The sequence below is a fragment of the Cetorhinus maximus genome, chromosome 3, assembly GCF_964194155.1.
Source record: "Cetorhinus maximus chromosome 3, sCetMax3.hap1.1, whole genome shotgun sequence".
NCBI classification, from domain to species: Eukaryota; Metazoa; Chordata; class Chondrichthyes; order Lamniformes; family Cetorhinidae; genus Cetorhinus; species Cetorhinus maximus.
Window position 1 is genome coordinate 139,367,806 of NC_135881.1, and position 26,769 is coordinate 139,394,574.

Genomic DNA, 26,769 nt, shown 5'->3' on the forward strand with positions numbered 1-26,769 from the left:
TCCCTGGCCACCATAGATACCTACTTGCTATGGCCTTCATTCGGGAAATTCCTGGATGGGCGCTGTGTAGTTCAATTAAAAGTGGTTTCCTTCCCTTTGGAGGAACTATCACTCATGCTCCCCACAATAAGATGCCATCCTGGCTGGTTATTTCATGTCTTCTGTTGAAGTATGGTTTCATTTCGTCAGATACAGTCTCCTGTGACCAACCATGAAGCACTCGTTATCATACCTGAGATAAGACTGGGTCCTGACTTGTCCAGTCTCTGATCTGTCGAGTACACACTGGTAAGGACTCTAAGAAATCTAACAGCAAAATAAATTCCTGTGGAATTGGGGCGTGCTCATCATTTTCTTGTAAAGGCAAATGACTGAGGGCATCGGCGATTGCGATTTGATTGCCAGGCCTATGTATGAAAGTGTATTTGCTGCCAGAATTAAGGCCCATCGTTGTATTCTTGCTGAGGCTATGGATGGTATAGTCTTGTCCTCATTAAACAAACTGAACGGTGGTTTGTGGTCTGAAACGATTGTAAAATGGCGGCCGTGTACATACTAGTGACACTTCTGGATACCAAAAATGATGGACGCCCTTCTTTTTCTATCTGTGAGTATCCCTTTTCCACTGCGGTGAGCGTCCTTGATACATAACCTATTGGCCGTTTCGTGCTGTCGTCCATCCAATGAGAGAGCACTGCTCCCACTCCATATGGAGATGCATCACATGTCAGCACCAATTCTTTCGTCTGGTCATAATGCACTAATAGATTGGATGAGTGTAACAATTGCTTCACCTTTATGAAAGCTTCTATCTGGGACACCTCCCAAGACCAATGTTAGTTTGTTTGAGTAGAGAATGCAACAGGGCCAGCACTGTAGACAAATTGGGTAAGAACCGCCCATAATAGTTGATCATTCCTAGGAATGACTTGAGCTCTGAGATGTTCTTTGGCACAGGTGCCTCTCTTGTGGCTCTCACTTTCTCCTCAACTGGGTGGAGGCTCTGTGAATCTACCCAGTGACCCAAATAGATTACCTCCCTCGTGCACTTTTCTTTTTTAAAGGCACTCCAGCTTGCAAGAAATGTTTTAAGATTTCTTCTAAGTTTGCCAAATGCTCTTTTTCAGTGAATCCTGTCACCAACACAGCTTCTAAATAGACCGCAACCTGGGCTGTCCCTGCAGTAAGATTTCCATTATTCTGTGAAAGATGGCACAAGCTAAGGAGACACCGAAAGGCAATTGTGTACATTGGTACAACCCTTTTGTGGGTATTAAGTGTGACAAATTCCCAGGAGGCCTTATCCAATTCTAGTTGTTGATAAGCATGACACATGTCAAGCTTTGTGTACGTTGTCCCTCCGGCCAGCTTGGCATACAGGTCTTCAATTTTTGCAATAGGGTACCTGTCCCGTTTGGCTACTTTGTTAACCGTCAGTTTGTAGTCCCCACAAATTTGGACACTTTGGTTGGGTTTAAGGATGGGGACTGTGAGTGCTGCCCATTCTGAGAACTGAACAGGCTGTATAACACCCAGTTTCTAGCCTGTTCAGCTCAGCGTCGACTTTCTCTCGCAGGGAGAATGGCACTGGTCTTGCCTTCATGAAGTGAGGGGTTGCTTCTAGATCCACATAACTCTTGGCTTGCATGTCCTGGATTTTTCCCAGTTTGTCCTGGAAGACAGTGGCATATTTTTTGTGGTAGCCCACTTGCTCTCAGCTGAAAGATTTCGGACCATTCTAACTTAATCTCCTTTAACCAGTTTCGCCCCAGGAGGCTTGGCCCTTCACCTGCTACCACCAACATGGGTAGCTGTGCCGATTAGCTTCCATAATGGACAGTTACTCTGCTAATGCCTTTTACTTGAATGTCTTCACCTGTATAAGTTTTTAACTTGGCCACTGTTTGTTCCAAACTTAATTGATGTTCACCATTATTCAAATATCTGTCAGTATGTTCCCCACTTACAGTAGTGGAAGCTCCCTTGTCCACTTCCATTTTAACAGGTTTGCCATTTATTTTCACTGTGACACGTATTGGTTCTGTCTTTCCAACTTTCAAGTTAAACAATGCTGAAATGTCAGAATTTGTTGCTTCAAGCTCTTCTACATTGTAGATTTCATTGGGCTTCTTTTGTTTACAAGCTTGCTTGAATCTTTCCTTGCACTGCCTCATTATATGTTCATTTCTGTGACAACAGTAGCATTCAATTTTTTTAAACTGCCAATCACTAAAAGACTGATTGTTTCCACCTCTATTAAAATTATTCTTTGATTTTGCTGCTAAGTTATTTTCTTTATTCTTCGGCTAGTGAGGGCTGATTCCCTCTTTGCGGTAGAGTCTTGGTTTTTCACACCATTTAAGCTGAGGTTTCCCACTCGATGTGGAGGATAGCGCCATTTTGTGCATCTTATATTGCTTTTGAATATCTCACTGCACTTTCCATGGCCAGCGCTATTTCTAGCACTTTCTGAAATCCAGATTCACTTCGGACAATAATCTTTTCTGAATCGTGTCCTCTTTCACACCACACACTAAACAATCTCTGAACAACATGTTCAGAGTCGTGCCAAACTCACAATGTTCTGTTGGTGCTTCAAATTTGTCATGTAGCATGTAATTGTCTCACCCAGGGCTCTATTTTGCCAATTAAATCTGAACCTCCGCATTGTAATTGAGGGCTTGGGTTGAAAGTGACCCTTCACGAGCTCCACCAGTTCATCAATTCTTCGAATCTGGGGCACTGGATGCCATCAAACTTTAAATCAGACTGTAGGTTTTGCTCTTACAAATACTCATGAGGATCGCTCACCTCTTCTCTTCCCCTGTAATCTCGTTCACTTGAAAAAAATAGTGAGGCGTTCTATGCATTGAGACCAATCATCTGTGGCTGGTTCAAAAGGATCAATTCTCCCAAATTGTGGCATTTTGAGAGGGGATTACTTCAATTCTAACGGAGCTTGCTACTTACAATCACTGGGTGAGGTACAGTGCTGATTTCTTTCTAACTTGATCTCTTCTGTTCAATTATGTTTTATCCTTGTTGCTAGTTTGTTGTAGGGTGGCTGAGTTGCACTACTAGCGACAGATCTGCAGACACTTCTTGGGTGGAAACATTAAGTTTATTTACAATGTATTCAGCAGCAACTACATGTGTGCTTTCTACTCCTACTCTATCTCTACGCTGACTGCTGAGGTAGCCTGCACTACTCTCCTATTGGGTACTACAGATCATGTGATCCTCCTTAACAAGTATTATTCTTAAGGGTACATTACACACTAAATAAAACCATAATTACTACACTACTAGTATATTGCCTACTTTATCTCCTTTTGTCCATGAAAACTCTTCAACAGAGAATGCCTTGTCTGAGTCCAGGTCAGAGTCCATAGAGGATCACACTGCTAAAGAGCTGGTACCTTCCCAAAGGGTAAGTCAATTGGCACCCATACTTCAGTCCCAGCTGAAAGTCTTCTTCCCTCCAGAGCTGGAGGTCAGTACAGAAGCTGCGACAGAATCTTTAGCACTTCTAAAGCTGCAGAATCCTGTACAGTAATCTTACCCCTGAGTTAATTGCCTACAGGAAATTCATTTTAGTTACAGAAGATGAGGCTGTCTTGTCTCCATATTCTCAGCAATTCTTTCCATTCCCCATAATGGAGCAACCTCATACAGAGAGAAGTGTGGCCCTCTTACCATTGCCCACAGAAAGTAAACGGCATTCCCAAAATATCATTGGGAGTTCATCTCTTCTTCTTTTCTTGAGAGTCTCATAGGAAGTTAGTTGTTTTTTGCTTCATCATCTGAGTTCATTGAAATCTCAGATCTTCAATGCCTTTTCAGTCTTTGATACAGCAGTGGATGATACAGCTGTGACAGTCTTCCCTGGAGTTGAAGACAATTCCTCTTCTGAAGCTTCCTCCCAGAGTCCTTTGCAATAAGTTCCTCAGAGAGTCTTGAGTTCTTCTCTTCCGGCCCCAGAGGGTCCAAAGGTTGATTCTCTTCAGTCTTCCCTTTTGAACCAGTCTTTCATGAAAAGTTTGTTGTTCTTGCAGTTTGGTCATCCTGCAACCTACACTTTGCTTTCCAGCAACACTGACGGCAATACTGCTAACATGCTATCCTAATCTGCAGATACTGATGTCCTACCAGATGCAGAAGAAAGCTCTCATGTCTACATCTTCCCTAAGGGCTGTGAATTCTGAGGGATAATGAACCCACCAGGACCGTGAATTGGGGAGGGGAAGTTTTGAGTTGGAGCTTTCTCTGTGCCTTTCTTGTCATTGTCGAGGGGCCCAATGCGGCACTCAGTGCTGCCTCCTTATGAGCAGCAACCCCAATTTCCCCAATCCTACTCTTGACCACCTTCTGCCCGGTGCACTGGCTAGAACCAATCTTGCCAATCCCCTGCTGGGAAGAGTGTACTGCAGTCAGCATTGCGGTGAAACTTTTTAACCTACATTAAATTAACCTACAGGGATTAATCAAGGACAGTCAGCATGGTTTTGTTAGGGGGATGTCATGTCTGACCAATTTGATTGAATTTTGCTGGATAAGTGTGAGGTGATGCACTTGGGCAGGACAAACAAGGCACAGGAATACATGATGAATGGTGGAACCCTAGGGAGCACCGAGAATCAGAGGGACCTTCGTGTGCATGTCCACCGGCCCCTTAAGGTAGTGGGACAGGTAAATAAGGTGGTTAAGAAGGCATATACTTGCCTTTATTAGCCGAGGCATAGAATATAAGAGCAGGGAGGTTATGCTGGAACTGTATAAAACGCTGGTTAGGCCACAGCTAGGGTATTGCATGCAGTTCTGGAATCCACATTATAGGAAGGATGTAGTTGCACTGGAGAGAGTGCAGAGATTTACCTGGATGTTGCCTGGGCTGGAGAGTTTTAGTTATGAGGAGAGATTGGATAGACTGGGGTTATTTTCCCTGGTGCAAAGGAGATTGAGGGGAGACATGATTGAGGTGTATAAAATTATGAGGGGCATAGATAGGATAGACAGGAAGTAATGTTTCCCCTTGGTGGAAGGATCAATAACTGGGGGGTTTAGATTTAAGGAAAGGGACAGGTGGTTTAGAGGGGATGTGAGGAAGAATTTTTTCACCCAGAGGGTGGTGGAAATCTGGAACTCACTGCCTGAAAGGGTGGTAGAGGCAGAAACCCTCATAACGTTTAAGAAGTATTTGGATGTGCACTTGCATACATGGCATACAAGGCTATGGGCCTAGTGCTGGAAAATTGGTTTAGAATAGTTAGGTACTTGTTTGAGCAGTGCAGACTCGATGGGCCAAAGGGCCTTTTTCTGTGCTGTAGACCTCTATTACTCCCCATTCTCCCACTGCTGACTCTGCCATTGGATCAACTCTCACTGCCCCTCTCCATATCTCCCTCCAGAATGTCTGTTTACTTCTGAGCAAGGTCCTTGCCATCCATTAGGTTACAGTATTGGGCATGATTACATCAATGTGATGACCTTGACCAAAACGTAGGTGAAGGATGATGCCAACCTCCTTCTAAATGAAGCCACCCTGCCTGGCTATACCTTCCACCTCTTACCCTGACAAAGAGCGTTGCAGTGAAGGTGTGGCTTTTAGCATCAAATTACACCTTGGTCTGTCCCCTTACTCCTCTGGTGCTTTATCTTCCTTTCAGCTTCTCACCTTGTTCCACTCCTCTCACCTCTCATTTAAAATCCTCATTCCCAACTCCCCACCAAAGTACTATAAATGTTTCTCACTGAGATGTCTTCAATGCTTCCCTCCTTTTACCTCTGCACTGAACGACTTCTCATCCTCAGTGATTTCAGCCTCCATCTCAGCTCATCATGCATCTCTCCTCTGAGTTCGCCACCCTCTTATCGTCTCTTAATCTCTCCCTCCATGTAAACTACCCAGCCTATATCCACGGCCACCTTGACCTTGTCACTTGACATGGCCTTGTTAATCCCTTGTATCAATCACAAATGAAACCATTTCTGATGGTTTCCACTCACATCTCTCCACCACCTTCCAACCCTACTTCCATCTGCATTTGCTCCTGGAGAAAATAATCCCCTTACTCTCTTACAACTGCACTTTCAAAATCCCAACTATCTAACCTTTGGCCCTCCATTCGTTACCACATTTTTGAAGCTATTGATTAGCTCAGCAGCATCCTCACCTCCATCTTTGATGCCTTAGTCCCCAATAAAACCATCACTCTCTCTCACCTGGCTGCTCACCTGGTACAGCCCTCCCTTAGGTCCAAGGGATGCAGCCTTGAATGGATATTAGCCATTCATCTCTGGATCTGGCTGGACCACATGAAGCAATATTGGGCCCAGCTCATGTCTGCTAAAATTGCTCATTATTCCAAGACCACCTGGCTTCTTTTTGCTACTGTGCACTGTCTTCTTAAACTCCTTCCCCTGTCACCTCCATCCTCACCTTTAACAACAAGTGCAAGGAGCTTGGGGACTCCTCATCATTAAGATGGAGGCCATCTGATCAGCTGCCTCTGCCACTTCATTCTCTTCCCCTTGCCCATAGGGCCAAACTTTCTCTTAAGTTCACCTTGCACTTTCCCTGAGCTCGCCTCCTTCTCTAGTTTCTCTCCTATTGCCTTTCATGCCCTCTCCGAGCTCACCTTATCCATGAGATCCACTTTGTGCTCCCTCAACCTAATTCCTACCGAACTGCCTCCCTTCCTGGGTCCCATGGTAGCTGATATTGTTAATGGTTGTCTATCTTCAGGTCCCTCTGCCCTTCAAATCTGCCCTCATCAAAAACCAAACCTTGACCCCACTTGCCTTTGTAAACTACCACACCATCACCAACCTCTCTTTCATCTCCAAAGACCTTGAAAATAAAATTGCCTCCTAAATCTGTGCCCATCTTACCCAGAACTCCATGTTTGAATCTCTCCAACCAGGTTTCTACTCCTACCACAGTCCCAAAATGGCCCTTATCAAAGCCAAAGATCATATCCTATGTGACTGTGACAAAGGTAAACTATCCCTTTCATCCTTCTCGACCTGTCTGTAACATAGAAACATAGGACTTAGGAGCAGGAGTAGGCCAATCAGCCATGAGCTTGCTCCACCATTCAATATGATCATGACTGATCTGGTTGTGGCCTCAACTCCACTTTGCCATCTGTCTCCTATAACCCTTGACTTCCTTGCCTTCCAATTGCTCACTGCACCTTTCTGCTAGCTTTTACTGACTCATGAGCAAGGACCCCCTGGTCCCTTTGGACATCAACACTTCCCAGTCTCTCACCATTTAAGAAATACTCTGCCTTTCTGTTTTTTTCTACCAAAGTGGATAAATTCACATTTATTCACATTATAGTCCATCTGCCATGTGTTTGCCCATTCACTTAGCCTGTCCAAATCCCCTTGAAGCCTCCTTGCATCGTCCTCACAACTCACATTCTCACCTAGTTTTGTGTCATCAACAAATTTGGAAAGATTCCATTTTGGTCCCCATATTCAAATCATTTTTATAGATTGTGAACAGCTGTGGCCCAAGCACTGATCCTTGCAGTATCCCACTAATAATAGCTTGCCATCTTGAGAATGACCCATTTATTCCCACTCCCTGTTTTCTGTCTGTTAACAATCCTCAATCCATGCCAGTATATAACCACCTACCCCATGTGCTCTAATTTTGTTTAGTAACCTCTTGTGTGGGGCCTTATCAAAAGGCTTCTGAAAATCCAATTACACCACATCCAATGGTTCCCCTTTATCTTTGTGACAAGTAACATTCTCAAAAAACTCCATCAGGTTTGTCAAATATGATATCCCTTTCATAAATCCATGTTGACTCTGCCCAATCATATCATTTTTTTCTAAGTGTTCAGTTATCACATCCTTTATAATAGGTTCTAACACTTTCCCTCCTTCTGATGTCAAACTAATAGGTCTGTAGTTCTCCATTTTCTCTCTCCCTCCTTTCTTAAATAGTGGGGTTACATTTTCCACTTTCCACTCTGCAGGAACCTTTCCAGAATCTATAGAATTTTGAAAGACCAATATATACACTATCTCTATAGCCACCTCCTTCAATACTCTGGGATGTAGCATGTCTGGTCCAGGGGGTTTATCCAGAAGGTGGTGGCGAGCCGCCTTCTTGAACTGCTGTAATGCATGTGATACAGGTTTACCCACAGTGGTTTTTCTGTAATGGTTTGATACGACTGTGACTTTTAGGCCATCTTGCAGGGCAGTTAAATGTTAACCACATTGCTGTAGATTTGGAGTCATGTAGGCCACACCAGGCAAGGAAGACAGATTTCCCCCACTGAAGGACATTAGTGAATCAGGTGGGTTTTTATGACAATCCAATAGTTTCATGTTCATTATTAATGAGATTACCATTTTTAATTTGAGATTTGTTCATTAACTGAAATTAAATACCCCTGGCTGCCAAGGTGGCAGTTGAACTCATGGGCAGAATGGGTGACCCCGACAGCGGACCCAAGAGGTGGATGGAACTTCCGCTCGTGGGAGGAGCGGCTGTCCGATTGTGAATGCACAGTGGCCAGCTAATAAACATGGTGGGGCTGCAGGGCCCGGCCAATTATGTGGTAGGGCTGGGATGTCACTGAACCTGGGCTGTCAGCTGATGGGGTTGGAGGTTCGGGTGCCATTTTTACCCAACGCCCACAAGCCAATAGCACCTGTTTTGCAGGATCAACTACAGAACCCGGGATCACCATCTCCACCTCCAGACTCGGTCTTCCTCTCTGACACAGAACCCTGGAGCACCACCTTCATCTCCAGATTCAGCCTTCCCCACTGATACAGAACCCCAGAACACTACCTTCACCTCCAGACTCGGTCTTCCTCTCTGACACAGAACCCTGGAGCACCACCTTCATCTCCAGATTCAGCCTTCCCCACTGATACAGAACCCCAGAACACCACCTTCACCTCCAGACTCGGTCTTCCTCTCTGACACAGAACCCTGGAACACCACCTTCATCTCCAGACTCAGTCTTCCTCTCCCTGACACAGAACCCCGGAACACCACCTCCATCTCCAGACTCAGGTGATACATAGCTCAGAGCAGATTTTGCGTGACCTCCTGGTTCAGTGATACCTCCCTGCAGGTTCTCCTCCAGGCTGCTAGCAGGAACAGAAGGTGCTCTTCCTCACTGACGGCATCAGGAGACCATCCCGCCTGACCAAGGAAGCCTGGACAGAGATTCCTGCGGAGATTAGCAGCTGTGGGGATCCCAGGGACACCTAGGTCCAGTGCAGGGAGTGGGGTCAATGACCTCCTCCGCACCACCAGGGTAAGTACAACAAAAATGTTAGATGAATGTGGCTATATGAGGACAACAAGCAATGGGTCACTGTGGGGGGTTGGAGTGGGGTGCAGATGATTGAAGTGTAAGGCACAGGAGCAGGTGCATCATGAGGCCTGGATTGATCTGGGCCCAAACTTTCAGGTTCATACTTCTATTGTAGTTCAAGTGGTGTGAGATTGGGAGTGAGGATGGCTTACCCTGCAGGCCCCATTATCTGTCAAAGAAATGATAAGGGCTTTAGGTGTAAATCGTGCTAAAACACATTCTCCCCTTCTGTCTGCTGGAAAAAATGGCACATAACTCCAGAGAACGGGCAAAGATTGGTGGAGGAGTGCCCGAAATCAGATTGCTCACGCCGGCAGAGGAGGAGGTGATGGAACTGGCTGGAGAGCAGGGCGGCTGGGCAATCATGGACAGAGAAGCAGGCATGCTGAAAGAACAGAGGGAGGAGGTCTCGAGTCTGGTGCCAAACACTGGGCAGAAAGGAGATGGACATCACAGAGGGATGGGAGGAGGGATTGTGAATAACCTGAACCTAATTCTTTCTGTTCTCTAATGCAGGTCCTCACATTCAGGAGGGATGGCCTGCTTCATCGTTCATGAACCTGCAGTCCACCTCTGAGTAGGAAGGCATGGAAGCCTCAGAGGGTGCAGCATCACACCTTTCCCCTGCACCCTCTGCTAGCACAGATACAGTCATCTCGGTGAGAACACAATTGTGGTTAGAGTAGGGGTCATAATCTGGTGAGCAAATCACAGGCATGCCGGAGGAGCTGATGGAGGCTGTGACAGCTGAGGGGCCTCAGAGACAGTTGGAGGACTGTTAGATGCTGGGCGAATGCTGAATCCCAGACTGATGGCAGGTCTCTGGTTATGGCCACACAAAACCTACTAGAGGTGAAGCAACAGGCAGGGGAACATCCGTTGGAGCTGACAGAGGAATTGTGTAGACATGTGCAGATGATGGAGGAGTCCACCCAGGCCATGAGTTCTTGCATATCTTAGGTGGGTGAGCACATGGTTTCCTCCATGGAGAGTTGGTGGCCATCATGGAGAGCCAGGTTCAGCAGTTCAGTCAGTAGCTGTTGATATGCAGTCAGAGCTGCAATCAATTACTCTAGCCATGGGTTCTATGCAGTGGTGGCCAGGCAAGAGGGGCATGAGGCACCTGGATCTCCCTCCAGGTGCCCCTCCACCTCTGGTAGTCAGGAAGATACCATCACACACCGAGAGTGTCAGGCTGTCTTTTCTGGGGTCTCCTGTCAATGTGCTCTGAGTGTGAGCAGCCACTATTCTGCCCCTTTGCCAGTGACCCCGGTGCCTCCAGTAACCATGGCCAAAAAGGATGCACCTACAACTGTGCAGGAGCCTCTCATCAGGCCGGGGTCCACCAGGCCTTGGACAACTAGAGGTCACCAAGTTCATCTCAGGCAACAGCTCAGACTCAGCAGCCTGCCTCCACCTCAGCTACGGAAGTTGGGGTTGCACCACATTGTAAAGAATGAAACCATAAATGAAAGAGCAGGTAGGCCCACACTGATTGCACCGGTGTTCAAATGTTACACTGCAGCCTATGTTAGTGTGTGATTAAATAGTCTTGTTCACTTTATTCATGTGTTGTGGATAATCTGTCCGTTAGGGCCAGGTTAGCAGTGTGAAGTCTTGCCGAATTGGTTGCAAACCTGAATGGGTGAAGGGAGAGGATTGACCTCACTGTGATTTGGGTGACAAGGCTGGAGTGACATGATGGAGTACACTGGTGAATTGCTGCTCGGTGAAGATGCAGAGGTCCCATGGGTTTAAGGCCTAGAGCTGTTGATTTCTAAAAGACGTCATGCCTGCTGGAAACTGTTGAGAATGAGGTACTCACAGGCCTTCCTCACACATCTCTCCATCATCCTGACATCGGGTGCTGGAACCCCAACGTGCAGGCCTCACTGCTCTCATCTGTCCTCCCCTTCCTCTTCATTGGATGAGGAGTGTGGCTCCTCTATTTTTGTTGTTGGCAAGCCCTCCCCCTTCCGCTGTGTGAGGTTGTGCAGCACGCAGCACATAACTATATTCACCGGGCTCCTTTGAGGGGCATATTGGAGAGCTCTGCCACAGCAGTCCAGGCAGCAGAACCTCACTTTCAGCATTCTGATGCTTTACTCAATCATCGCCCTTGTGGAACCATGGGATTAATTGTAGCACTCCTCAGCTGGAGTACAAGGGTATCAGAAGAATCTACCCTCGGCCTCCTCCAATGTCTCATCTACATATTGCTCCTTGGTGACATCAACCAAAGTCACAGTGTTAGTTCTCACATGCACACTTACCTCTACCTCACCACTACCTCTCCCAACTCTCCACACTCTCTAAATTGTCAGACTGCTTGTCTTTCAGTTCACTATTGGGAAGACCAGAGTCATTGTCATTGGTCTTCATCACAAACTCTGCTCCCTCTCCACTGGCTCCATCTTTTTCCCTGGCAACTGTCTGAAGCTGAACTAGACCCTTTGCATCCCGATATGAGCTTCTGACCATGTATCTATGCCAACGCTAATTTTGCCTATTTCCATCTTCGTAACATTGCTCGACTCTGCCCCTCCCTCAGCTCACTGGTGTCTGAAACCCTCAGTCTTTCCTTTGTTATGTCCAGACTTGACTATTCCAACGCATTCCTGGTTCTTCTCTCACATTCATCTCTCCCTAAACTTGAAGTCATCCAAATCTCTGCTACTCATGTCCTAACTTGCACCAAGTCCTGTTTGTATATCACACCTGTGCTCGCTGACCTAAATTTGCTCCTTCTTAGGAAAAAAATCATTTAAGTAAGTTACATGTGTATTTGGGTATGTTAGGGATAAGGTATATCTTAAGTTTAAGTTTAATTTATTTATTTTTTCTATTTGTGGGCTAAAAAGGTGAAACCTGGGATCTAGTTTCATTTTAGAGTGGAAACAGCTGGTCTAAGGCTTTGTTTGTGTGCCTGCATTTATGACCCTTCAAGTGGAGAGCTGTGTTGTAAAGAGGGTAGTGGTTTAGGGAAGTTAAACAAAGTAGAAAAAAACTGTGCTGTTGCCTAGCAACAGGGGTCCAGAGAGGGAGCACCCCCACCCGCTCCCCCGCCACATACACGCGCGCACACACACACACACACACACACACACACATACACAGACAGAGAAACTGAAAGCAATTTGAATTCAGTTGGGCTGTGGGCTCCAAGGTTGAAAGGAATTTCCAGCTGAAGTAGCATAGTAGAGGGTCAGATAGCAAGTCCCAAACTAATGTTGAAGCCAGCTGCCAGGAGAAGCTGGACACAGGAGAAGGAACTGCAGGAGAAGGTTCCAGAAACTAAAGAAGAAAGTCCCAAATCCAGGGGAGTGGGACAGGAAATGTCCTAAGAGGACAGTTAAGTCGAATGAAAAGGACAGGAAGCTGGAAAAGCTCCTGTTAGGTGAAGTTATGTGTGCAGAGCAGAGAGAAAGGCTCCAAACTTCAAGCTTAAAGAGAAGAAAGCTGCAGGAAACAGACTTAAAGCAAAAATGGCTTGTGAGAGGCCAGAAGGTCCAAGGAGACTGCTGAAGGTCTGTAACTCTTTACTATGGGCATGTGAAGTAGTGTTATCCTGTTGGCATGGCTGAGCATTGGAGAGAGAGCGCATGGAAGGAAGTTTGAATGCACAAGGTGATCCAGGGGAGAGGAACATCTGAAGGAGAGTTCAAAACCCTGAAGGTGGACCCTTGTGAAAGGCATCTGAGAGAAAGCATTGTTTGGGAGAAGATTTGGGAGTTCTTCGAGAGGGAAGCTTGGAAACCCTCTTGTGAAAGATGGAGTTCAGTGAGACCGGTTGGCTCATGGTGTGACAATCATCTGGGGGCAGTTGATGAAGGATCCATAGCATCTGGCTGGTGTGGCATCTGTTACTTAATTTCAGAGTGTGGGGTGCCTGACCACAGGTTGCCTATTGTTGTACATGGACTATGTATTTACTGTGAACATTAGAGTGTAAATTAGCTTTAGTAATTTGTGTTAACCTTATGAATCTGTATATATCTGAGAAGGTATAGTTGTGAGTGAAGGAGTATTGTAATTTAGTTCATCTTTTCTTGTTTAATAAATGTTTTTTTTGATAAAAGTTCATCAGCTGACTCCTGTGACTCTGTTCAGTAGCCACTCTCCACGCATCTAAACAAAAAATAAAAGTTAGGATCTATCAAGCCGGGTTCCACCCTCGGATCTGGCTTGTCCAGTAGTAACATCAGCTGGGATCATAACATACTACTTAAATAATGTCTTGATTTTACAAAATCGGTTAGATATGCTTTGTACCTGTGCTGTACCTTTAAGAGGAGCCCAGTAGATGAGCTACCAGGAATGCACACTAACCCTTACTAATGAGAGAGCTGACACGCTTCAGTCATAACCCTTACTACACAGTCAAGCTGCATTCTGGTGACATTCATCACAGCCGATGGCAGCCTCCTTTAATTCATCTGGTATTTAACCCAGACAAAATCCCCTCCAGCTAGATCTTGTTGGCTGACATTAAATAAACCCACTCTGTGACTCACAATTGGGGAATTAACATCAAATCAAAGCTTGTTCAAAATGGAACCTAAGAAGAAAGCTGCCTTCTGCTTGGCTTTAGAGTTCATAATGGTTTGGGAATCCTGCCACATGGAGTGACATTATATAGACAAAAAGGACAATCATTTTATTTGGACTTAAGTATTGGTTTCAGGAACAAGTATTTTAAACCTCTTTGGTGCTCAGCATATTGTAAAATGAGTGCTACATTGATACATAAAGATTAGAATTGTTAAGAAAATAGAAATACCATGGCAAGTGGTGCATTGGTGCCTACATATGAAAACATATCTCTGTATAAAAACATTACAGTTGGAGTGTTACAACTGCCCTGGAGCTCCTGGACTATGGAGGGTTTGGTGGGGGGGTGGTGTTTGTGTTGTGGGGAGGGATTCAGACAGGGTTTCCACTGGAAAGCAAATATATGTGGATGTTAGGTGGGAACAGGATTGGGCTCAACTGTGTTTTCCCTGTGTTAAATTAGCTTGTTGAAAATATTTCTGCTCTCCTTTTACAACTGGTATTCTGTTGTTGGGGAATTTAACTAGAATTCTAGTATGCTGTATGTATCATCTTAAATAATGAGTTAATTACTGATTGTGGACATCCCCAAATGATGTATTATTGTGTGTGACTTTGCGCGGCTTAAGTGAAGAGCTCAATTATATTGGAAGGTGTAAGGGGCATTTGCCAGACCAGTTGATTTATATTTGTAACTGGAGTCCTATGTGCCTAACTAGGCCTGTACCGAGTCCATGAGGAATGCAATGACAAGGATTAAAGGGCACTTTGATTGCTCTCATCTTTCTTCAATGTTGTTGAAGTTCCATGCAGCTTAAGCTTGTGGAATATAAGGTTTGTGTCCAAACAACTCTCCTCCATGGTTATCTTTCTAGCCATGCAATTCCTTTGGTGCATGTGCAAGACAAAGGAATTAGCTGTGAGCTGAATTAATGGCAGAAAAAGTAAACAGTTGCAGAGAGTAAAGGCTGAGGCCTACACAACTTACCACTCAGTTCCCAAATCTCCTTACATGAAGAGCTGGATTAAGTAGTTGATGATGCTTAAGCCTGGTATGGAGCACTGGATTTGGATGTCTCGATAACAAAGTGACTGGCATATCATAAGCTGCACTGAGTAAATCCATCTCCTTTGAAGGGGAATGGCTGCCATATAGCTGGTGAGGAAATTCTGAGACTTGGAACATCAGCTGCTGGGTTTAGGGGGTATTGGGAGAAGTAGGGGCGGGAGTGCTAGTGCGGCAGGGTAGATATGAAAAAATATGCTTCATTATCCGGAGATCAGTGTCTACCTTGATTGGGTTGCAGAGGGACAGCAGAGGTTGCAGAAACTCTGTACATCCAGTTCATGGCACCGCTGCTCACTGCAATATGGGGCTGGATTTTGTGCTGCCCTTGGGCATCTCATCCACCAGTTGGAGAACTAGAGGGGAACCCCCATTAGTTCCATAGGAGGAGCCTGACAGAATCAAGTGGCCTTCAGGCACTTAAGTGGCCACCTTTGGGCCTCCCCCGTGATCGAGATCCCTGGCAGAGGAAGCCCCGTCTGCCGAGAGCTGCGGCCAATCAGAGGCGAAGAGCTACTTGTCACCACCAGCACCAGTGGGAACAGTGGCTGCTGACAGTGCTGCACTCATCAGGGGACCAGGGACATTGTGGGACTGCAGACCAAATGTGGGTGAGGGTGGGATGGGGGTCGTGGGGTGGGGGTTGTAGGAGACAGGGGACTGGATGGTCAGAGGCAAGGGCAGGGAGGTGGTTTTCAGTGCACCCTCTTCACAATGCAGGGTCCCCCAGTAATGAGGAAGCCCTCCCCCCGCCCCAGGAGGCCGCTGGCAAAGTTTGCTGGGCGGCCTTCCAAGTGCACGGGAAAGCCTTGCAAATCCTATTAAATTCCTGAGGCACCACTAAATTGTGGCAGCCCTGGGGATAATGGATGCCATTGGCTCATTCATGAGCCTGAGTGACAACCTGTCAGTAGAGAACGGAAATCCCCGTCATCCCTTTCCACTCTCTGACTTAATTAAGGGAGATTCTGCCGCCACAAGATTTGATGTGGGGCCTCTCCTGCAATTAAGTGGGCCTGGCAGCCATGGCTCATGCCGCGATAGGCTGCATTTAATCCAGTCCTTGGTGTGTATAATGCTGTGATCAGGAGGAGAGTGATAATGCACTTAAACATTTTAAAACGTTTTGTTTGCTTACCATGCTGCTATGAGGAGCACTTAGCATCTGTTTTCTGAGAACCGAGAGCTCAGCTCAGCTCATCTCAGTTGTCTGATGATCAGCTAGTAACTATCCTCCTTGGGGGAATGGGAAGCTAGGCCAAATCCCTTCAGGATCAAGGTGGCTCTTTGGCTCAAGATGGCACCCCTGGCAATATAAATTCAGGACAACTGCCTGTGGCAGATTTGCTAATCCACTTTCTGAGCCAGATAGTACTCAAAGGTGCTCCAGGGTCTGCAATCCCCCAGGACTCTGCTGATGATTGATCACCTAGTCTGGCTGACGAATGAAACATGGATGGCAAGTTGAAAATCTATCCCCATATTTCTCATTGGTGCCAATATGAGGGAAGCATTGCTGAATACAATTCTACGTTAGGAGGCGCCAAGAAACATGAAGTAGACTCAGTCCAAAATTGGTGCTCCCTTTGACTGTGTACATGGCCATTGTGCTGCACTTGCAGTAATTTCAGAGACTCTGGGGAAATTCAGAGATGAGGGTGGAGCAAGAATCCAAACCAATAATGAGCTACCAAGTGAGGTGAATGTTTAAGGTGGGGGACAGGATGGTTATAATGGGATCGCTTTCACTTCCCTTTGAAGGGGTGAGAAAGAATCAAAAAGAGAGGGGCTGTGATGAGATGCATTTTAATGATAAATAGATTTCATACTTAAAGGATTACATTTCTATTTCCAGTTATTCCTCCAATAAATGTATAGAATGAGCTTAATTTGTTGCATTTTTTATTCATTGGTGAAAACTTTGGTTGAAATCTTATCAGCCCCATGGAGCCGCCTTTGGAGGCAAGGAGGGAAAATTTGGAAAGTTGTACATCCGGTCGATTCCTTGATATGTTCCTACGTCCATGTGTTTTTGCCAGAGATGGGCTTATAGCAACGCCTGGCTGTGGCAGGTAGCTAATTAAGGCAATTCAGGCTCTACTTCGGGACAAGTTTCAGATGGTGATGGCACCTTGCCAATGTCGGGCCGGTATGCCGCTGAGTCTGAGGATGGCAGCACCTTTGAGGCAGTCTGCTGGCAGCAGGTCAGAGGCCCATTGATGCCTCTGCTCACTAGCTGAGTGAATGAGCTGCAGGGGTAAAAAGATGGTAGCCTCAAGAATTTCCCTTCTACACTGATGGCCCTTCAGAACAGTGGGCCTTCCTTATTTTTAACTTTTAAGCAGACACCCAAGAGTGCTTCCTTTTTCCTTGAATTCCCCTTCCTGCCTTGGTGGTGCCAACTTCTCCTGGTATAGCTGCCATCCATCCAGAGCTATGGGTCCTCTGATTGGGCTCCTGCCTCAGGAACCCATCTGCCATCCTCAGTTGGAAGGCAAACACAAAGGTGCCCTCTTAATTGGCCCCTGTCAGCTGCCTCTGACCTGTACAGGGTCAGGGCTCGGAAATGGCCCTTATCAGTGATTATAAATAATATTGGTGAAACTTCACCCTTTGTTTGAGGGTTTCCTTCCTATAAGAGTAAAGAGCATAAAAGTATAATGGAATCAAAATGTGATCAGCAATGTTTTTCAAGAGCAGTTAACAGAGGTGTTAGAAATGAAGCTAGAATATCCTGAATGGGAGTTGTAAAAATTGGCGTTAACAGAGTGGTAAGGGTGTAAGAATGAAGTCAATAGCCTGATGTTAACCTTGTTTGCTGTGTCTTTCAGAAAGACTTACCGCTGAACACTAAAGCATCTGCTTGAAATGAGCAGTAGGCTTCTTTCCCTGGCAATTTGGGGTCATAATGACATACTTAGGACCCTGATTGCAATTTTAAGGAATGCCTGGGCGGAGCTTGTGATGTGATCACTCCACCCACGTGTTTTCATATTCTGAAGAGGAATTAAAAAAACATTTTTTGTGTAGAGCCGGAAGGAGTAGGAATCTTTCTACTGGCCACTATTGGCACTATGTCTGACTACCACCCTCTACAAGAACCTGTCTGTTGGCCAATGTGGTAACCTAGCTTCCAACATTCCTGAGGTCAGAGCAGCGAGCTGCAAATGGATGCCTGCTTGACGTCTGCACCTTTTCCTTTCAGCCATCACCCTTCCCTAATTCATTTACATTGGTTCCCTGTTCCCAAAACCTCAGTTTTAAAAATCCCATCCTTTTTTTTTAAAACCCTTCATGGCTGACGCCTTTCTATCTCTGTAACCTCTTCCAGCCCTGCAACCAGACTACCTCCCTGTCACCAACTCTCATTTCCTCTCACTTTGATCTCTTGTGCATTCCCCACACCCATCATTTCGCCAGCGGGAACAGCCTTCAGATACCTTACTCCGGGATTCCTTCCATGAACTCCGTATCTCCAATTCCTCTTCCTACTTTAAGACCCTCCTTAAGGCCGCCTCTTTAAACAAACTTTAGCTCACCACTCCTAACATCTTCTTTACCTTGACATCCAACTTTTGATTACACATCTATTGCGTGCTGTAGATCATTTTTACACTATAGGGGCTAGAGAAATGCAAGCTGTTGTTATATTTGCAGTTAAATATGGAGAATTACACGAATGGTCAGACAGCAAATGTACTTCCTGTAATGGAACTGAATTATTGAACAGGAAGACCCCATTTGTACAGAATTAGTTAACCTCAGCCAAAGAAGTGGTTGGGTTCCTCTAATTATCCACAGTGGCTTGGGAGTGGCTATAAATGTCAGGGCATCTACTCTTCATCGCCCTCTGGTGACTCCTGCTGCAAGTGCACATGGTAATGACTGGATGTGGTTAAGGTTGGACTTGGCTGTGACCACATTGTCCTGTAGTCTGACCCTCACTGTTCACATTTCTGTATGGATTATTAATACTGTTAATCAAGAATGAGATTTATTTTCATGTTAACTTTTTGTGATTTGGAATTACCTAGAAATATGTTGAATAGAAACAGGCCATTCGCCCTAACTGGTCTGTGCCAGTGTTTCTGCTATACACGGAGCCTCTTACCAATTCTTCTATTCCTTTGCCCTCATGTACTCATCCAGCTTCCTCTAAAGGCATCTATGCTACTTGTCTCAACTACTCCGTGTGGTAGCATTCCACCCACTCTCTGGGTAAGGAGGTTTCTCCTGAAATCTTTGTGGGATTGATCAGTGATTACTTTATATCTTATATCCTCTAGTTTAGGACTTCCCCAAACAGGCCAGACGAAGCAAGATACACAACAAAGAGAAGAGACAGCACATCCTAATAAAAGTGCACTCTGGCTGTGTTTCATTTTGCTCTATTTAGTAAATTACCTGAGGAAGTAAAGAGGCTGGAATTAGATGAGTGCAGATATCTCAGAGGAAATGCTGGCCCCTATGGAATTGTTTGCAGGTCATTGGATTGGGAAGTAAAATGGTTGGTCACTACTGAGTTTAGGAAAGCTAGTGTACCACCTCCTCCCAGTAGCTCCATTGGTTGAACATTGTGGGGAGAATTTTCTCCCCGTTTGGGGGCCGGGGGGGCGTTGGGCGGGAGCGGGCACAGGTGCGCACACAGCTGATCGCCGCCCGTGGTCGGCTGCGCACCGCCATTTTACGTGGCCAGCCCAATTAAGGCTTGCCCAATGTGACGCGCACCCGGAAGAACTGTGTGGGTGGGGTGGTGGGAAGGGGGTTGCCTGAGTCGGGACCTGCGCTCTTTCACGCATGCACCCAAAAGAGCACAGAAAGCTCCCTGAGGCACAGAGCTGCCTCAGGGAGATGAGTTTAAGTTCAAAAAAATTTAATAAAGGAAAAAAAAAATTTATGACATGTTCCCTCTGTCTCATGAGCTGGGACATGACTATTAATTTTAATAAAAATTTTTACAAGACTTTAAAAACCTTCATGAAACCTCATGCCGCCCATGGATGAGGTTCCATGAAAAATGCGAAGGCCGCCTGGGCTCTTCACCAGTTTATTGATTTAATTGATGGTTAACTGGCCTTAATAGGCCTTTAACAGTTCGGCGGGTACACAGCCGGCCGAACTGAAATTCTGAATGACGTGCGGTGACGTTGGGGTGCACACCTGAAGTCACCATGCATCATTTTACGCCTCAGCGAGTGGGCCCCGCCCCTGCCCTCTGAGCTGAAGGTTCTGCCCTATGACTCATACAAGCCAGAAAAGCTCAGGTTCAATTGTTGTTTTGAAATGAGGCTTATGCTGAAAGGGAGGTAGGGGCCTAATTGGAGGAAGAGGAGTTTGCTACAAGATCTCTCTCTGTTCCAGTGGTGGCCCTCAAAACCATTACCGCTTCTTCCTTATGGACCTACTCCCACATGGTTCGATGCTAGGGAAGTACCATGGGGACACTGGCTCCCTTGTGGCCATTTGCAGGTGGTGAGAGGGAAAAGAATAGCCAGTGATGGTCTTGATGGGTGAGAGGAAGGGAAATCCAGGCTCCAGTAGAGAGGTGGTGGTAGGCCTCCCCACTTAAATTTTCCCTGTCACTATCCTGCCAAATTATGGGCAACTTTCTGAAGGAGAGTCTAGTCCTTTATTGTCTAGACTCACCATTAAGAACGGTTACTTTCAGTTCCAAGGATACCAGAATTACAACTATGCATTCCAAAGTATAAAATAAGTCAGAACCTTCAGGTGAGAATGGTGTTCACAAACTACAGAAATAAACAAAACAACATTTTATAAATGCTTCATTTTAGAAATAAGCTTTTCCTCCAGTTTTCTGTCTGCTTTCCTGAAAGTGATTGGTGCCAGGGTACAGTTCCATGCGTGACAATAGCCCTGCTCTGCCTCCCCAAAGTGACAATGCTTCACTTATGATCCATGCCCATGTCTCCCAGAACTCCACATTTGAAACCCCCAAACCCTGCCACAGTACATAAACAGCTCTTATCAAGGTCACAAATAACATTCTATGTGACCGTGACATCCTCATCCTTTTTGACCTGTCAGCAGCCTTTTACACAGTTGATTGCACTAAGCTCCTCCAATGCCTCTCCACCATCACCAGCTGAATGTAAATGTACTTACCATTCTTATCTATCAAATCATAGTCAGAGAATCACTTGCAATGCTTCTTTTCTGCTCTCATACTGTAACCTCTGGTGTCCCTCAAGTCTCTATCCTTGGCCCCCTTCCATTTCTCAGCTATATGCTACACCTTGGTGTTATCATATGAGAACACAGCGTTAGTTTTCACAGGTATGTGAATGACAGCAAGCTTTACCTCACCACTGCCTCGCTCGACTCCTCCACTGTTGCTAAATTATCAGACTGCTTATCTGGCACCCAGTACTGGATGAGCAGGAATTAGCAAAACTGAAGCCAACGTCTGTAGCCTCTGCTCCAAACTCTGTTCCCGAGCTACCAACTCCCTCCTCTCCCTGCTGTCTGAGGCGGAACCAGACTTTTCACAACTTTGGTGTCATACTTGATCCTGAGATGAATTTCCAACCACCTATACAAACCATCCCTAAGGCTGCCTATTTCCACCACTGTAAAATTGCCTAAATCTGGCCCTGTCTCAGCTCATCTGCTGCTGAAACCTTCATCTCAGTCTTTTTTACCTCTAGACTTGACAATTCCTGGCCAGCCTCCCATGTTCTACCTTCCATAAACCTGAGGTCATCCTAAACACTGCTGCCCATGTCCTAACTCACACCTAGTCCTGTTCACCCCTTCTAATCTTTGATTTCAAATCCCTCTGTCACCTCATCCTTCCTCTCTCAGTTTTCACCTCCAGTCTCACCAACCTCTGAGATATTTACATTCATCTAATTCTAGCCTCTTGATTTCCTTGATTTTAATCACTCCACCATTGGTGGCTGTGCCTAGGCTCTAAGCTCTGGAATTCTTTCTACCTCTCTACTTTGCTTTCCTCCTTCGAGATGCTCTTAGAAACAGCAGTATGCATTACATGGCCCTCAAGCTGCTTGCAGCCTGCACTTGTCTTTCCTGTGGCCCGCTCACCGACCTTCCTGCTTGCCTATTCCCAACACCCCTGCTTGCCAAACCTCCAGCTCGGCAACTCGCCATTTCTCCCAGCCGCAGGCCCTCTCACTCACTCGCTTGCTTCCTCCCTTACACTGCACCTCTCCCGAGGCCTCGCTCACAGCGAGGGTTCAGGAGAGGGAAGTGGTGAGTGAGAGGGAGGGCAGCAAGTGCAAAGGAAGTGGCAAACAGGAGGGTCAGTGAGTGGGAGGGTTGATGAGGGAAGCAGCAAGCGGGAGGGTCGGCGAGTGGGAGGTAAGTAGAAAGTGTTGAGTTCTAAGTTATTAAACACATTAGTAACTGTACACTTGGCATAGTTACCTTTCATAGTCATTGTTTGATTTTTACATACCAAGGTACATCTTTGAAGAAATAAGTTACAATTAATCTATAAATATTTTTTAAATTATGCTGACGGCCTGACTAAAATTTTCTGATACCCCAACTGGCCCCCACTATTTTGCTAGTGAATACAACTTCCTTAAAACCTATCTCTTTGACCAAGCTAATGGCCACCTGGCCTAATATCACCTTATATAGCTCAGTATCACTGTGGTAAAATGAGGTACCTTTAAGAGAATGCAAGTGTACTGATCATGTAACAGCACTGATGAATCACTAGTGCAGGCAACTGGGAACTGTAAGTCTAGTTCTGGAGGTTTCTGAGTGAGCAAGTATGATCCGGTGCTCTGCCCTATGTCTCAATAAACCATCACTGTTTATTCTTACATCAGTCTCTCCCCAATATTGATTGGGAGCAGTAATTGATAAGAACATAAGAAGGCGTGCAATCAGAGTTCGGTTGGCCAACGACCTCATTTACCCAAGACATATAAGTGGCGACAAGGATAAAAACATTGCAAGACTCCTGAGTGAGAGTCCACAAGCTGGGTGAGCAAAGCATTGGAAAGAGCATTTGTACTTATCATGTAAAATAGGCGACAGATGGCAATCGGAGCAGGAAGCAGTGCTGCAGTTTGAAATTTTTTTAAAAACCTGCAGGATTGTGATCACGGGGATCCCGCCAAAGCGCGAAAAGAGCGTGAAACCCAGCAGAGAAAAGCTGACAGCTGCAGAGACAGAGTTTTTAAAAAACGGTGACGGTAAATACATGAAAAATATCTATGGACAGAAAATTATGACAGACCCCAGAAAGAGGGCGACTCTGCAGTAAGCCAAACACCTAAATTCGTCACTACCTGGAAAACCTATCAGAAGTGCAGTCCCCTTGCAGTCGTTCACGATGCCGCAGTTCGGGCATGTCGATCCATTCGACCCTATTTCAGATGACTGGTCTCAGTATGTCGAATGCCTAGTGTTCTTTTTTACCGCTAACATCAATACGGGGGAAGAGAAGAAGAGGGCGATTCTTTTGTCCTCATGTGGGAGCAAAATATGTGGGCTGGTCTGCAGCCTTACATCACCTGGCACCCCAGACTCGAAGACCTTCGACGAGTTAATAAAAATTGTACAGAGCCACTTGAAACCAATGCCCCAAAGCCCTAAGTTACTATTCAGCACTTCAAGTTCAATTCAAGGAACAGCCTTCCGGAGGAGACAATACCTGACTATGTGACTGTTTTAAAGGCATTAACTGAGCATTGCGAATTCGGAACGTCCATTAGTGATATGTTGAGAGATCGGCTGATTTGCGGGACTGGAGATGATACTATCCAAAGGCACTTGCTAGCCGAACCTAGTCTAGACTTTAATAAGGTATTGGAATTAGCCACAGCTTTGGAGAGTGCTGTTAGAAATTTCGAAGTTATAAACGATAAACAAAATGGCGCCGTCAATCTGGTTGAGCAGGACAATCTGGTAACAAAAATTGTGAAAGCTTTGGACTCCACAGAAAGACAGGAAACGCTCTCTACCTCCAGACCATTGAAAAACAATGGTACTGCAGTGAAAACCCACAAAATGAATGAGAGAAATACATCCAGGCCTCCAGTGAGCGAACGACAACTCAAACAAGTTGAGCGCTTTTTCTGCCACTGCTATGGCCACAAAATGTGGCATTGCAGAGAAAGGCTAAAACAACACTATAAAGGCAGAAGGAAAAATCATGAAATATGCCTCATGGAAGAGCCAGAAGAAATAGAACCAGACATCCATTTGTTATATAACCTCAAATTGGGTAGAACCGAGCCAATCCAAGTAGCCATAATGATCAATGGACAACCCATTAAGATGGAAGTTGATACAGGAGCTTCTAGAATGGCAGGGGGCTGGGAACCTGAGCAGGGAGACAGAGGAGGGGGAAACAAAGATAGAAACAAAATACAGAAAAGTGAGAAGCACAAGTGGAAGACAGAAAAAACCAGGGCGAAAAACAAATGGGGTCATCATAATGCAAAATAAAGCTAAGACGACTAACAAGGTTAAAAAGACAAGTCTAAAGGCATTTTATCTTAATGCGCAGAGCATTCGCAATAAGGTAGATAAATTAACAACGCAAATAGATAAAAACGGTTATGATATAGTTGCAATTACGGAGACATGGCTGCAGGATGACCAAGGATTGGAACTGAACATCCAGAGAGAATCAATATTTAGGAAGGAGAGACAAATAGGGAAAGGAGGTGGGGTAGCACTGTTAGTAAAGGAGGAAATCAATGCAATGAGGAAGGATATTGGCTCAGAAAATCATGAAGTTGGGTCTGTTTGGGTGGAGATAAGAAACACCAAGGGGCAGAAAACGTTGGTGGGGGTTGTCTATAGGCCCCCAAACAGTAACAGAGATGTAAGGGAAGACATTAAGCAGGAAATTAGAGACACATGTAATAAGGATACAGCTGTAATCATGGACGACTTAAATCTACATATAGATTGGACAAACCAAACCAGCAATAATACTGTGGAGGAGGATTTCCTGGAGTGTGTACGTGATGGTTTTTTGGACCAATACATTGAGGAATCAACTAGAGAGCAGGCTATCCTGGACTGGGTATTGTGCAATGAGAAAGTATTAATTAACAATCTTGTTGTGTGGGGTGCCTTTGGGAAGAGCGAACATAAAATGATAGAATTGTTCATTAGGATGGAGAGTGAAGAAACTAAGGTCCTGAATCTAAATAAAGGGAACTACGAGGGTATGAGAAGCGAGGTGGCAATGATGGATTGGGGAACCTTACTAAAAGGATTAACAGTGGATAGGCAATGGCTAATATTTAAGGAATGTATGCATGAATTACAACAATTTTTTATTCCTGTCTGGCGCAAAAATAAAACAGGAAATGTGGCTCAACCATGGCTTACAAAAGAAATTAGGGATAGTGTTAGATCCAAAGAGGAGACATGTAAAATTGCCAGAAAAAGCAGCAAGCCTGAGGATTGCGAGCTGTTTAGAATTCAGCAAAAGTGGTCAAAAAGATTGATAAAGAAGGGGAAAATGGAGAATGAGAGTAAACTTGCAGGGGACATAAAAACTGACTGTAAAAGCTGCTATAAATGTTTGAAGAGAAAAAGATTAGCAAAGACAAATGTAGATCCCTTACAGTCAGAAACAGGGGAAGTTATAATGGGGAACAAAGAAATGGCAGAAGAATTGAACACATATTTTGGTTCTGTCTTCACAAAAGAGGACACAAATAATTTCCCAGAAATGTTAAGGAAACAAGGGTCTAGTGAGAGGGAGGAATTGAAGAGAATCAGTCTTAGTAAAAAAATGGTGCTGGAGAAATTAATGGGGTTAAAGGCTGAAAAATCCCCAGGGTCTGATAATCTACATCCCAGAGTACTAAAGGAAGTGGCCCTGGAAATATTGGATGCATTGGTGGTCATCTTATAAAATTCTATAGACTCTGAAGCAGTTCCTACAGATTGGAGGGTGGCAAATGTAACCCCACTATTTAAAAAGGGAGGGAGAGAAAAAATAGAGGGCAGAATATTACGCTCGGCGTGTGGGCGTGCGCCCGATATGCCAGAGTGTAAAATGACGCGCAATGACGTTGGGCGCGCGTCCCGATGTCATTGCGTAGTCTCATGATATTTCGTTTGGCGGGCATGCGCCAGAGTTGGCTGTGTGCCCGCCTTTAACTAAAAGGTCCATTAAGGCCAATAACAATCTACTTAAATTCAAATTTACGCTGCCCGTCCAACCTAATGGTTGACGGGCAGGCGATAAAACCAAGCGGCCTTTACATTTTATAGGAAACCTCATCCACGAGCAGGATGAGATTTCCTAAAGCAAATAAACATTAAATAAAAACATTATTTTTGAATTAAAAATATGTCCCAGCTCATGTGACAGAGTCACATGAGTGGACATGAATGCTTCAATCTTCACAGCTCCATGCCTCAGGGAGATTGAAGCATTCTTTCTTGCGCATGCGCGAATTGTGTGCTAGGCCCAGCTCTCTCTCCTCCTCCCGCCCGCACAGACCCCTCAGCACTGCAGCTTGCAATCTACGCACGGCTGGCCTTAATTGGCCCGCCCACGTGAAATCACAGTGCGGAGCTGATCGCAGGTGGCGGTCGGCTTCACGACCACCCTTGCCTGCCCCCACCGAGCACCCCCGCCAAGGGCAAAATCCTGCCCAGAGAATTAAAGGCCAGTTAGCCTAACATCAGTAGTGGGGACAATGATAGAGTCTATTATAAAAGACGTGGTAACAGGACACTTGGAAAGCATTAACGGGATTAGACAAAGTCAGCATGGGTTTATGAAAAGGAAATCATGCATAACTAATCTACTGGAGATTCTTGAGG